Source organism: Sebastes umbrosus, chromosome 14 (assembly GCF_015220745.1).
Source record: "Sebastes umbrosus isolate fSebUmb1 chromosome 14, fSebUmb1.pri, whole genome shotgun sequence".
NCBI lineage: Eukaryota > Metazoa > Chordata > Actinopteri > Perciformes > Sebastidae > Sebastes > Sebastes umbrosus.
The window spans coordinates 7,325,433-7,335,890 of NC_051282.1; positions in this window are offsets into that span (position 1 = coordinate 7,325,433).

Here is a 10,458-nt window from a genome sequence, read left to right on the forward strand (position 1 = left end):
CTTTGATAAAACAACAATAAAAATAATCTCTGGCGTCTTCAAAATGTGCCAGTTAGCCCTGAGCTAGTTTCCAGATGTCAGAGCCGGCCCGCTCTCCATCCTCTAAAACCAGGTGTGTCTTAGGGCTGGCGCGTTAGTCACCCAGCGGTTCCATTGTAAAACTCAAAGCATTGGCTTCAACAATTATGTTTGAGATGCAATAAATCATGTTTCAATAATACGTTTTGCTGCATGACATTTAATACTTTTGCAATCATTCATTGTACACCCAAAATCAAGTGCGTTCAGAGGTCGGCATCTAAGAAGCAGTTGCTTTAACTTTCAAGATGGATATGTTTTTGCCAGGTGAATGGAAGAAGTATGGGGGACGGACTCAGTTCAATGAGTTTTATTTATTGCCATCTTATTCTTTCAACAGAGTTCTTCAGACTCATTTCATGACGATCATTTAATCTGCTTTTTCTCTCATCAAAAATTAACTGAATCGCTCAAGTTATTAATAAACTGAGATTATTGTTAGTTAAAAACAGGATGTCACCATCTGGACTGGAATGTGTCTCATGAGTCCCTCCTGTTTTCTGTCATTTGAGATTTATTTCCTCTGAACTCAGTGACTAGAGCTTGTGGTTTCGATTGTTAAATGAAATTTTCCTCCTGCCATGAAATAACAATACTGATCAGATACAAGCTGCAACTTGTGGGGCTGAAAAATGAAGCCAACGCAGAACTGCCAAAAACTACAGTTCCTCAAATAGCCACTTGAGGCTGATGGCTCCAAAAACGAGTTAATCTCCATAGACCCCCATGTTAAAATGCCCGACTTTACAGCAGACATGTTTACAGCAGAAATGTTTACAGCGCGGTACAAAAAAAACAAAACGGTTTTGGTCTCTATAGCTAATTTCCCTGTTCATGAGAAATGACAATTTTTATATAAGTCACCTGTTCAAATTATATTACAAGGCTTAAATTTACGCAATGGCGTGGCTGCTTTGAGTGACAGGTGGGTACCGTCACAAGTGGCTAGCCGCTATCTCGGGCGTGTTTGTGGTGTTGGTGCCTTTTGGAGAATTTTTCATGCTAATATCAGACAAATAATAATATGGCTTGCTTTGTAATTAATTGTATTAACAGACCGTCTGTATGAAGGTCAATTCTGGCTCCAAAAGACCAAGATGGCGACGGCCCAAATGCCAAACTCAAGGCTTCAAAACGGCAGTTCACAAACCACTGGGTGTCTTCACAGTGACTATACATCTATTTTTTTTATAGCCTATAGCTACAGTCTACGATTATATATGACATTTAAAAGTCAAACAACCAAAGTTGGCACCAAATTGATCTTTAGAAGGCTCTCAACAAGTCCATGCACCTGTACGACCTGTGAAATATGTAACCTGTCTCTCACGCTCTTCCTCCCTGCGGATCCAGACATATGATTCACCTGGGTGAGGTGCAGCTTGGTCACACTGCTTAAAAATCCATTTATTTTTTGCAGCAGGGACTATGGTCTTTTTTTTTTTTTTTTAAACCCAAATAGGACGTCTGATTCCGTGCCACACATATTCTGTCTCTAAGTCTACTGGACACCCTGTCAGCTGGTATTATAAACTGTAGGGCCTCCAGAGTACCTGACACCGTGAGAGAGTTGTTTGTTTCTCGTGCACAAAGTCTGTGCAGTCAGCATCTAAAATCCACGTTGCTTTGTGCTTGTTGCTCCCAGAGGAGGCTGCACCTACAGCCAGGTGATGAAACTATTGTACAGCAATACAATTGTGAAACAGGGTGAGCCATGCAGCTCAGCCTGGTCTCACTCCCAGGGCGTCAAAAACACCGACACTTGGGCAGCGGCCCTCTGCGTCTTGAACCGACGCACAAGTCACCCTTTAGCGTCTGCATGAGACGCACCGGGCTTTCAACTAACTCCATGTAAACCCATCTGTGTGGATATTAGATGCTCAGATCAACAGATGTAATATTAAGAGCGCGAAAGTCTGCTAAAGGCGGGTGGGAGGAGTGGTGAATGGGTCAAACAAACACAGGACTTTTACTCAGGGGACAGGCGTTTGTGTCCCGTGTGAAACCAAAAGTTGAGGGATTTCATCCATCCATTTACTTCCACTTATCTGGAGCTGGGTCGCAGGGGCAACAGGCTTAGCAGGGAATTCCAGACGTCATTCTCCTCAGCAATGTTTTCTAGCTCTTCCTGGGGGACCCCGAGGCGTTACCAGGCCAGACGAGATATATAATCTCTCCAGCGTGTTCTGGGTCTACCCCGGGGCCTCTTACCAATTGGACGTGGCCGGAAAACCTCCAAAGGGAGGCGTCCAGGAGTCATCCTGATCAGATGCCCGGACCACCTCAGCTGGCCCCTTTCAACGCGACGGAGCAGCGGCTCCCTCCACATGTCTGAGCTCCTCACCCTATCGCTAAGGCTGAGCCCAGCCACCCGACGAAGGAAACTCATTTCGGCCGCTTGTATCCATGATCTCATTCTTTCGGTCACTACCCAAAGCTCATGACCATAGGTGAGGGTTGGAACGTAGATGGACCGGTAAATCGAGAGCTTTGTCTTCCGGCTCAGCTCCCTCTTCACCACAATGGTCCATTACAGCGCCCGCATAACTGCAGACGCCGCAACGAACCACCTGTCCTTCTCCCGCTCCATTTTACCCTCCCTCGTGAACAAGACCCCGAGATATTTGAACTCCCTCGCTTGGGGCAAAGACTCACTCCCTACCCAAAGGGTGCAATCCGCCTCAGACTTGGAGGTACTGAGTGATTTTACTGACAACGTTATGTCACGTGATGCTACATCACTGAGACATTACATCCGTAGCTTAAGTTACATTACAAGCGTACTTATTTTAAGCCAAACCATCCACGCAAAAACGCCGGGGGCTTCTGCCCAAGCGGAAAAATATGACGATTAGGGATGAATCGGGTGAATGATAAGACAAGGATGTGACTTCCACTGAAACCTGTAATTCTGTCAGGCAACAGAACTGAACCAAACCAAACCAAGAGCAAACCCAGCAGCTAATTCTACTTGTATTGACTCCATGGGGAAAAAAAATAGAAAAAGTTATACTTGACTTTTTTCTCAGACTTCAGAAACGATCCGAGTAACTGTTCCCCAGCTGTTTAAAGGACCACAGCTTTTTATTCCTCTCCGGTCACACGAATGATGCTTCAGTAATAAAGCACAGAGACCAGGAAGGAAGAAGTGAACATGACTGACACTTAACGTCTTCACTTTTCCATCAACGCCCAGTGTCACATAGAAAAATGTGACCAGGCATGTGTCTTTAATCAAGTCCAAACAAGCTAATGGGACACTTCATTACCTAGAGGACCAAGTGAGCGTGAAAATGCGCTAATTAAAGAATGACTCAGGTCCTGTGTCGGGAATTGTTGACATCACAGGATGTCTTGACTAAAACCCCCGTCCACCTCCACTTTCCTACACACACACACACACACACACACGCACACACACACACAAACAGACATATCTGTGTAAGGCAACCAGTGTCTATATTTACGTGCGTGTGTCTGCATATGTGTGTCTTGGCAGGTGAAGGACCCAAAGCGCTATCGACCAAACAGAGAGACCCAAAAGAGGGCTGAGTCACCGCTTTGTGTGTGTGTGTGTGTGTGTGTGTTTGAGAGCCCATTGTGTCATCCTTATCTGTATTGCGACCCCTGAGGCTGAGTGGAAGTCTGGCATTATCATTTATGATGAGCTTGGAGGGCTCAGCTGAATGGATGATGTTACGATGAGCCCTACGAACCACTTTTTGCGTGTGTGTGTATGTGTGTGTGTGTGTGTGTGTGTCCGCCTGGTAACCAAGTTGCTCATCTCCATATAAATGGCCTGAGGGAGAGGGGATGGTTTCTATTTAAATGTGAGTGTTTGTATGTGTGTGGTGTGCTATTCTGGGACTGAGCCACCACTATCATGCAGTCCAATCATCCACAAAAATAAATTATCACAAGACTTCCATGATGGCAACTGTGTGTGTGTGTGTGTGTGTGTGTGTGTGTGTGTGTGTTTGTGCCACTGGTTAAGAGATTTGCATGATGTTTGAGATGGTGAGATAATGAAGCCACGCAGTGTGTTGCTGCTGAGTTCCGGTTAACGTGGCACCGTTTGCTGACTGAACAGGTTACCTGCGTCTGGCACATATTCACACTACAGATGGCTCTTTCTTTTCTTTTTTTTGTTCTTCTTCTTTCGGGTTGCTGCCTGTCTGTCCCACCTAAATACCATCCAGACTCCACCCCAGATAATAATATGATAAGATAACAGGCAGCAGCAAGCTGTCCACACAAATTCCATACGGGCAATAAGTCATAGCTTCACAAGTAGGTGATGTGACGGATGTTACGTGCATCTTTCTTAACAGTCGGAAAAAATGTTGTAGCTGCCACTGTTAATTAAGTCAGCCATGCTTCAAGTCAGTGTTTTGTATTCACAACCATGTCAAGCTTTTTAAAACTGCACAGAGCATTATAAGGTTGGCGATGTTCCATATTCCTCCAGTACCAACCAGTAATGAATTGCAACATGTTTTTTCATTACCATAAACACTGAACTACACTGTAGTTTATTCTGAGCCAGTCCTGCTGCTGCACATACTCACTACAGCACCAAGTGTGTATTAATCCTAGGCTGAATATAGTCCCCAACATTTTTTATGTTGCTTCCATATTTGAGAAACTTTCACTGAAAACTACAGTGCCCAGCTCTTTTAGGAAATTACTGAGCCTTTCGGATGTCCTTCCAGTAGAGAAAACAAGATAAAGGGCCCTCAAGGGTGCCATTTCAGTGGAAAAAACATGATAAAGTGCCCTCTACGGTGTCCTTCTAGTGGAGACAATGTGTTAATGCCTTCTTGAATGCCCCCTATGGTTGATAAAACGTGATAAAGTGCCCTCTAGGGTGTCCTTCTAGTGGAGAAAATGTGATGAAATACCCTCTTGAATGCCCCTATGGTTGATAAAAAACCTGATAAAGTTCCCTATAAGGTCCCTTTCCAGTGGAGAAAACATGATGAAGTGCCCTCTGGGGAGCCCCCCTAGTGGAGAAAATATGATAAAGTGACTTCTAGGGTGCCCTTCTAGTGGAGAAAATGTGATAAAGTGACTTCTAGGGTGCCTTTCCAGTGGAGAAAACATGATATAGTGCTCTCTAGGGTGCCTTTCCAGTGGAGAAAATGTGATAAAGTGACTTCTAGGGTGCCTTTCCAGTGGATAAAACATGATATAGTGCTCTCTAGGGTGCCTTTCCAGTGGAGAAAACATGATAAAGTGCCCTCTTGAATGCTCCTATAGTTGATAAAACACGATAAAGTTCCCTATAGGGTGCCTTTCCAGTGGAGAAAACCTGATAAAGTGCCCTCTGATTGCCCTTCTAGTGGATAAACATGATAAAGTGCCCTCTAGGGTGCCCTTCTAGTGGAGAAAACATTATAAAGTTCCCTATAGGATGCATTTTCAGTGGAGAAAACCTGATAAAGTACCCTCTGGGGTGCCTCACCGGGTGCAGCTGGTGCCCCTTTTATTTTTTTCGCCCCTACCTCTCAGAGTCCACCACTGTTGGGAACCAATGGAGTTGGGAGTGACAGCCACAAGCAGGGAAGGTAAGTATTGTGAGATGTAATAATAGATCGTTGCTCAGCACAGTTAAATAGCAAAGCTGAAAGGTAAACTTGTGAAGACGCCTGTCCGTGGATGCTGAAGTCAACAGTCTATTTTGCAGATTTCATGTTCCTGTGTCTCTCGCTGTATATCTCCGTCTCTCCATCTTTCCCCGCCTCATGCTTTATTCGCAGTTTTCTTTTTATTCCTTTTGCATCTGAGTCTATTCAGATAAGAAGTAGGGATTTTCTGTTTCTCTCTCTCTCCTCTATCTCTCTGCTTTCTGCATCTCAATCACTGCTCTTCTCTTCCCCCACCCCCGTATCTTCCTCGTTTGATATGAGTGTGTGTGTGTGTGTGGTTGACAGTGTCTGACTCATTCTAAATCTGGATGTGTGACCCAGAAAAACTATTCATAAAGCATATTTCATCTCATATGACTATATGAATTTAGTTTTGTTCCACCATCTGTCACTCTTGTGTCTTACAGGAGCGGTAGATGAAACCATATCAACACTTTACTTCTTTGGTGATACAATTTTCATACGGCATATTTTAATTATTGGTATATGCGTAATATATAATCAAAACTTTTGCAGCTTTTTGTTCTCTTTGGAGCACTGATTCATATTATTTTAAATTATTTTAATATCAAAATGTTGATTGTCAGACCTCTTTTATGGCTGATAAATGCTGCTAATTGGTATTTAAAGGAATAGTTTGACATTTTGGTAAATACACTTATTCGTATTCTTGCCAAGAGTCAGATGAGTAGATTGATACGATTGGCTATGGCCCAAACCCATCCCGTAAAACGGTAAGTAATCATTTGTTCCGAAGTGTTGCTGGGACCAGTAACTTCCGGGAGTCTCGACTGTTTGCCTGCATGGCAGCTGTTCCTGGATTAAACAAACAAGATATAACATGTTAATTATGGGGGCTTTTTTCCAGTCTTTGTGCTAAACTACGCTGATCTGCAGCTGGCTGTGGTTTCATATTTACTGTGCAGACATGAGAGTGATGTTGTTTAACTCATATGATTAACCTTTGTGGCAGCATTTGTAACCACAGCGTTTTGGGAAAAAATCACAAATGGGGGTTTAAAACATTTTTATTCATGAAAATAAATCACGAAACACAGTGGGCCTATATAGACTAAAGCCTATTGGGCTATTTCACACAGCTGTTAAAGTAACATTTATAGAATAATTGTGAACTTTAAACCCGACTGACTTTACTGTTTTTCAGAGGCTCTAGGTTCAGTTTTAGGGCTAGAGTGAAGACACAGATGTCATATGAAACTAGAATGGTATAAAATGACTTGTGGTGACCTCTAGGATAATCAGTCTCATGAGACTTTACAACCACAAACTATAGACCTAGAGCATTCAGAGGATGGATGGCTTTCCTATAGCTAGATTGACAATAAGTGGGTTTATGAGCAGTTTCCTGAAAATTGCAATTCTTGCAGAAATCTCAAAGTATCAAAAGTTTTTGATTCCAAATCACAGCATGGCTTTTTTCTATGGTGTTCCTCAAGGTTTTGGAGTCTGAATGTGGTATTCTTTAGCGATTATTGGTCATTTTTATCAATTCTCAGAAGTCAAAAAATTGTTAAATTTAGCACCAAATCTGTGTAACAAATAATATCAACCCCAAAATTGCTGCAACAACTTATGAGACATAATAGAGCAAGTCAGGGACAATCATATACTTCGATCATGATGTTCTAAGCCCTTATACACTTTCACGATTTATTTTAAATAATAAATAAATTCATGAATTCATGTTTATTTCTGATTTATGACTAGAACAACTTGACACAGTGCTGAGCCACATCTCAAATTGATCTTAAGATGATCAATTTCAGATGATGTACACCACTTCTATGTGACATCTACTGTTGACCTGCTATCTCTCCCTAAAGACCCCTTGACCCCCTTAAAAAAAGACAAAAATGGGTCTATTGTGGGTCTCAGAGGGTTAATAAAATAATTTCAGAACTTGAATTTATCTCCTGCATTTGCAGGAATTATTTAATCCATTTAAAAAAAATTAATTCATCAAGTAGTGCAATATTTTCACTCTCTCACTATGACGGGGGGAGGGGGGAATATTGTTCCTAGTTTGCATATCATCCTACCCTGAAATAAAGAGATCCCTCTTTCAGTTTCTCTTCCTCTTGTTACCTAAACACGCAAATTCAGTTGAGTCAATCAGCCGTGGGATGCACCGCTTGTCTCTACTGGCGTGCCATCGTGCTTTTACAGCACACATAGACAACTTTAAACATGTTTCATACATTGAAGTTCTTCTACTGTGAAAATAAATTATAAATCGTCACACCTCAGCTGCAGATTTCCATGCAACTCACACAACAACCTCGCCCAGCTTTCTGTGCTCCATGTCTGAATATTAGGTAACACCTGATAAAAATGTCCTTTGGGATCATCTCTAATATTGGAAATTTGGTCTCTACTCTACAACCGTCTCTGACATGGATTAGAGCTGATATTTGCAGAGTTGCAACGTGCTGTGAAAGATGACTGAAGCTTCCAAAGCCACAGAGGCATCGTGGGATATGGTACAGTACCTCTGCTTGCTTCTTTTCTGACTTTTTTTTTGACAGGACTGAAGCTTGAAGAAATACACTGAGATAAATCAGATGTTCAGCACATCACAGTCGGCGTGCAGAGCAGCCTTTCTGAGCTCCAAAGGGCAGCCATCCATGACTCATAATCTATATTTCATACAAAAATTCAATCCTAGCTTGCACTGGGAGAAAAAAAAAATCATCTGAATAGCTCCCTTAGGAACAGATTGGGAACCAAAAAACAAAATGAACACAAGCCGAACAGTGATATGGGGATTCACTCCAGTCAAATAAAGCTGGTTTAGAAGTAAAGACGCAAACAAACACTCAGCAAGTGCACAAACTCATTGTCTGTGTCCCATAACAAGATGACAGACTGGAGCTTTTCTTATTTCAAGACCAGACAGTTGTTTGTTTCCGTCTAACTACGCATGAATTATGTGCACATCAGCCATTTCATTGATGTCGTCGATGAGTTTATTTGTCATGCAAACAGCACCTCTGCACATTTCCTTCAGACAAAACTCAAGGGCACCATCTTGTACACCGCTGTTATAATCTGCAGGACATCTGTATCCGTCTTCAAAGTAACAAGTCGTGTCCTGTGGGGTGTTTACTGTGCTCATCTCTGCAGATAACTTATGCTTTGTTTGGGCACAGTCGCTGTGACTTTGTCTTCAAGGCAAAAAGCATTTTGAATGTAAATGGGATTTGGTGTAAACAAAGAATAGATCAATTATGTGACCTCTTTAGTCTTTGGATGTACCACACACACAACGGAAGAATACAAAATAACCAAACTAAAGGTCTGAGACATCAAAAAACAATAAGATAAGATTCTGCATCAACACTTTTAGCATTCAAATTTGTATCGTCAACATGTAAATGTACAGAGGAGGAAAAAACTTGGCTTGTTATAATACAAACATGACAAACTCATATTAACACAATACAAACAACCACTGTCATGAGGTTAGACATTTGAACTAGGGCTGTCAATCAATTAAAATATTTAATCGCGATTAATCGCATGGTTGTCCATGATTAATTGCGATTAATCGCAAATTAATTGCACATTTTTTAAATGTTCAAAATGTACCTTAAAGGTAGATTTGTCAAGTATTTAATACTTTTATCAACAAGGGAGTGGACAAATATGCTGCTTTATGCAAATAAATGTATATAACACAAAACAATGACAGATATTGTCCAGAAACCCTCACAGGTACTGCATTTAGCATAAAAAATATGCACAAATCATAACATGGCAAACTGCAGCCCAACAGGCAACAACAGCTGTCAGTGTGTCAGTGTGCTGACTTGACTATGACTTGCCCCAAACTGCATGTGATTATCATAAAGTGGGCATGTCTGTAAAGGGGAGACTCGTGGGTACCCATAGAACCCATTTTCATTCACATATCTGGAGGTCAGAGGTCAAGGGACCCCTTTGAAAATGGCCATGACAGTTTTTCCTCGCCATAATTTAACTTAACTTTGTCGTAGCGTTATTTACCATTATAATTGGTACCAATGGATTTAGGTTTTCTAGTTTTGTATGATGCCAATATCTTCACGCTAGCTTTAAAAAATGCGCCCGATGCAACCTCCGAAAGATCGATTACCTTAATGCCTTAATTTCTAATGTTGACAGGCCTAATTTGAACATTTACTTATTTGCCTGCTCACAGACTGTAAAGTGGTGGTAGAAAAAAAGTAAATCTCTGTTTTTCAGCATTGTCCAGTATCACACAAAATACAGTACATCTGTAAATACAGTATGTGAGCACATTTTTCATGTTTGCTTTTCATCAGACATGTGATCATAGTACCTATTTCAAACTCTATTAATGTGCATTGTGATGACTCCGAGTCATTCATACTGTATATTGGAAGCATAAATTCACATTCGCATGGCACCATCCTGAGATACCAATACTGCTGTAAGCAAAAAAAGATCTCCCACATTTGAAATGACAAAAATAGCGGAAAAAATAGATATTTCACAAGCAAATGTATCACAGTGAATCCAGGAAGCAGCTGCTTTTGTTTTTGCTCAATCCACAGTATATAATAGGGATGCACCGATCCTACTTTTTCAGTCCCGATAGTGACACCTGGGCTTTGGGTATCGCTCGATATGGAGAACAGATCCCCCAGCTTATTAATAAGCTGTATGCGTCGCTGTGTGGAAGTGACTGGGATCATTCTTTTCTGTGTGA